This window comes from Pinus tabuliformis, chromosome 5_2 (assembly GCF_031772625.1).
Source record: "Pinus tabuliformis cultivar Carrire ecotype Pingquan chromosome 5_2, CPIR1, whole genome shotgun sequence".
NCBI classification, from domain to species: domain Eukaryota; kingdom Viridiplantae; phylum Streptophyta; class Pinopsida; order Pinales; family Pinaceae; genus Pinus; species Pinus tabuliformis.
In genome coordinates this window covers 1,057,972,622-1,057,977,778 of record NC_142306.1, presented here as the reverse complement: position 1 = coordinate 1,057,977,778, position 5,157 = coordinate 1,057,972,622, and positions in this window count along the sequence as shown.

Below are 5,157 nucleotides of genomic sequence, written 5' to 3'. Positions count from 1 at the left end.
GCCGAGGTGGCCAAAGGTTTTACACGATTACTAAAGTGCGATGTCCCTTTTCATTGGGATACCATTGCTCAGGAATCTTTTGAGCGTCTTAAGGGCCTCCTTGTTTCTGCTCCATTGCTCCGTCCTCCAAATTATTATCGTGACTACACTCTGTATTTGGCCGCCGCCGACACCACTATCGGCATGGTTCTTGTTCAAACTGACGATGATGACACTGAGCATGTTATCTATTATCTCAGCCGCAACCTTTTAGACACAGAAACTCGATATGATTATGTCGAGAAGTTGGCTTTGGCCGTCATTTGTGCTGTCCAACGCTTCCGTCATTATATTCTGCTGCGTACTACTACCGTGATTTCTGATTGCAACCCCATGACGTATATTTTGTCACGCAAGTTGCTAGGGGGCAAGTACTCAAAGTGGATTGTTATCCTCCAAGAGTTTGACTTGGAATTTACCACTGCCAAGTCCAAGAAATCCCTTGTATTTGCTGAGTTAATTTGCTCTTTGCCGTCTTCTTCTCTGACCTCTCACATAGAGGATCAAATTCCGGATGAGACTTTATTTCTCATTAGCACCCTCGATCCCTGGTACGGCGATATCATTATATATCTGCAAACGTCCTCCTTTCGCCCTGGCATATCCAAAGACGTTCGACGAAGGATTCGTCACCAGTCTCAACCATACCGTATTATTGGGGATACATTATATCGCCTCGGCGCCGACTCTGTTCTCCGCCGTTGTCTTACTCTCGAGGAGGCTGAGCGGGTCTTGAATGACTGCCACTCTGGTGCCTGTGGCGGTCACATGTCCGGATATGCTACTGCCCAAAAAATCCTCCGTGCTGGCTACTTTTGGCCCTCTATCTTCAAGGATTGCATTCTTGCCGTCCGCTCTTGTCATGAGTGCCAGATATACCAGCGGAAAATGCGAGCGCCTCCTGCTCCATTGCACCCTGTTATCACCGTCGGCCCTTTTGCAAAATGGGGCATTGATTGTATGACCTGTAACCCTCGCTCGGCTGGGGGGCATGGGTTTATTATCGTTGCCGTCGATTACTTTACTAAATGGGCCGAGGCGATGCCTACATTAACTGAAGACAGTCACACAGCGGCGCAATTTTTATTCAACCATGTTATCTCGCGGTTCGGCGTCCCTCAAGCCATCGTCACTGATCATAGGAAGCATTTCCGTAATCATATGATGTCGGAATTAACAACCCAGCTAGGCTTGCAGCACAATAGTTCAACTCCATATTACCCTCAGTCCAATGGCCAAGTTGAAGCTATCAATAAGATTTTGGTTACAATGCTTCAACGTACCATTGGCATGCATAAGTCTAACTGGCATTTGATGTTGTTCCCTACCTTGTGGGCCTACCGAACCTCTGTGAAGGATGCCACTGGTTTCACTCCATTTCAACTAGTTTATGGACTAGAGGCTACCCTTCCAATAGAATGTGAAATCCCTTCATTAAAATTGGTTGTCGAGCTACTTCCCAACACCACTCCGTTAGAAGAATGCCTTCTTTACTTGGAACGACTAGATGAGACTCGTCGCCTGGCCTCTTTGGCCATCGAAACACAAAAGAAGCGAGTCAAGACTCACTTCGATCAGACCGTACGTCCACATTCTTTTGTTGAGGGAGATTTAGTCCTGCTCTACGATCAGGCAAAAGATAAGCTAGGAGCAGGAAAGCTCGAGTCTATGTGGCTAGGCCCTTACATTGTCAAGAAAGTTTTGCAGAAAGGGGCCTACGAGCTGATTGATTATGAAGGGAACCCTCTTGGGAAGCCCCGAAACAGACTGTATTTGAAAAAGTAATATGTGTGATGCTAGTACATTTTATTTTGTACATACATGTACTCTAGAAAGTGTGTTGTGTGTGTGTGTGTGTCAGTTTTTAAAGGCGTAACTGCCACTTATTGTGTTTTTTGCTTCTTGTGCAGATGTCTGATGCACCTTATGTTGGTTTCGCTGATGGTGCCTGCCGCAGTACTCGCAACTTGTCCTCTGCGGCGTGGGTGATCTATGATCCTCATGGTGAGGCGATAGATTTTCAAGGTGTGTGTTTGGGTCCTACCACTAACAATGTCGCTGAATATTGTGCTGTAATCGAGCTACTTGCTGAAGCAATTAATCTCGGCATTCGTGCATTGGTAGTGAACCTGGACTCTCAACTTGTCGTCCACCAGCTCAACGGGCAATATTCCGTTAGAGACCATCGCATTCTAAGGTTGTATTTACGTGTGAGATTGTTAGAAAGGAATTTTGATTTTACCACATATCAGCATATTCCACGACAATTAAACACATTATCTAATGCATTGGCCAATCATGTATTAGATAGACATTTGCGTAATTTGTAACCAAAACATTATACAAGCAAGCACATGAAAACACAATAATAAACCATAGGCATATGTATATATATACGTGTGTATCATAATGTTTGTGCCACGCGCATTACATAATCCAAAAAATAATACATGTCCGAATCTCATATGGCCGCAGACAACATGTCTCTCAAAAATATGCAAAAATGAAACCTAGGCGTCTAATCACGGTGATGCTCATGATAGCATGTCACCGCTCACACCAAACGTCTCAGCAGACGATTAACACGAGTAGGTACTCCCACTGTGTGCCTCTGGTACGCGAAGGGCACATCTGCCAATCTGGTATATTATGGAATCCCTCGAGTGAGTGCCTCAAGGTTCTGTACTAGCTCGTCACCCGCACCACCCTCTACCTGAGGGTCGGCTGCAGGTTGTGCCCTCCGTGCTATGTGAGACAAATTAGCTGGTCGCTCTGCACCAACATCTGCATACATATATATAGCTGTTGTCAGAGACAGGCATGTATTACAAAAAAAAACTTAAATACATAAAAAACATCAAAAACACAAAGAGTTCTTACCAAGCTCCTCATCCCAGTCTTCTCCCGCAGGCAATGGGAGATCTGGGTCTCCAGTAAAATCAGTGCCTACATAGGGCCAGTCCTCTATAAAGATCATCTGGTGACGGAGCCATATGAAGAACTCGGGCCTCCAGGCCATCTGCTGGCCCCCTCCTCCTCTGGGCATGAGTGCTGCCCATCGAGTCAACCTCGGCTCCCGTGGCACTGGATCTGCCACTATACCTCCCTGAATCCGGAATATCGGCAGTCGCTCCAGGAAGAAAGATACCACGATGGATCCATACCCGAACTGTTTGTTGCCATCACGCTTACACTTCGTAAGCTGCCTCTTGATGTTTGTCGTCACTGCCGTGGCCCAATCAAACAGTGTAGGTTGGAGACACTCAGTTGCCAGCAGTAAATGATTCTTGCTGGCCTCGTGGGGCGCCTGTACCCCAGCCGTCTGTGTGATAGTGAATAATGTCACCCGTAGCACCAGGTCGGGAACTGTGATAATATCTACTTTGGCACTGTTTGATCCAAACTGTGCCCCAGGACAAACCCGTTCCATCACCTCCCCCATCTTTTCCCGGGAAGACCTACTACCAGTCAAGATGGGTCGTGCACCTCTCCGCGATAGTCCAGTGATAAAGTAGACATCGGAAACATCCAACTCCAATGTCTGATCTTTCAGGCGGAATACCTGATCCTCCGTGTCCCGAGCATCCACGATAAATCGTAGCAACTCAGGTTGTGCATACAAATAGGAGGTGAGGAAGAATTTCTTCAAGCCGCTGTCTCTCAAAGCATCCATGCAGGCATCATCCGCCAATTCCATGGCATCTATGGCATCATGCTGTCTTTCTCTCCATTCTACAGCCATTCTGACGAATCCCTGCAACCATAAAGTCGAAATTTTCATCATTAGATCACTGGTGAAACCAAAATTTGAAAGAAATTTGCAAAATCAACGGGTAAATTCATGGGAAATTTAGGTCGCGCGGTTGGCGCGACTGTTTTCAAAACAGTCGCGCCAAGGTTGCGCCCCCTTTGGGTAAAAAATCCCATTGGCACGATCCCGAGCGGGAAACTTGCGCCAATGGCGCAACCCTAAAATTTTGCAATTCCTCTGGCAGGGGACTTATCTATGGATGATAAACTGAAAAAATGGAATTAAAATGAAGCTAAGGATGAGGCCTCTTACCTGCTTCAGACGGTGGCTCGAATGCTCTCCTGGATTGATCGCAATCAACAGTTGAAATTTGCACCCAAAACCCTCCAATGGTAAACTCACAAGGTGAAAAGTAAAAAGTAAATTTATTTTTTTTACCATTTCACTATTTATAGCATTTTTTGACCTAAAAATACATTAAAAATAATATTTTTTGGGTATTTTTGGAATATATTTATGTCGAAGTGGGTTTTACGCTATTTTTTGTATGATGACAGGGGTTGGTGCAACTCAAGCAACGAAATGAGCTCCTTTTTCTACTTTTTCAAGCTCGGTAAAACATGTGAAAAGGTTACTTTAAGGTCCGCTTTCAGCTCTTTTTTGACCGTTTAAAGAGGAAAATATTGCCGAGTTACTCCTCTTGACTCGTTAAACGTTAATAAGGGGCGGTCGTTTTAAGTTCTTTTTGTCGACCGTTAAAACAAAAAAAGATTGCCGGGTTTTTGTCGTTTCAAACTCGTTAATGGTTACGAAACGACGTGGTTTTGATCGCTTTTTTACTTTTTCAGGTCGAAATCACTATTTATGAAAAGTACTCCTCGATCGTAATGGTCGGGCGGTTCTTTCGAGCATTGTTTTATACTTTTTCGGGCTCGCGAGACACAACTTTACGAAAAAGGACACCCCTGGAGTTTCCTTTTCTGCTGTCTTTTCAAACTCTCTAAACATGAAAAGACGCCGAGTTCTTCCTTTGTCAGACTCGTTAAAACCTGATGACATCGGATTTTGTCAAAATGACGCACCACAAGCATATGTTATCCCCATCAAGCTTGTTAAAAATAATTGGGGTACTCGCTAGAAATGGCGAGGGGAAAAAAAAAGGAACCATAATTATCGTCGTGTCGGCAGTATGTTGCTCTTGAACATGGCACTTTTTGTTTTCGTGTCTGGGTGGGGATATCTCATCTCATTTTTCACTTGCCTCTGTGGATTTGGGTAATCCTGTTTGACCTCTCATCTGCTCATTGCCTTGTCACCATGACCTCTGATACATTGATGTCAAATACTGCCAATTCCACTATCGTGCC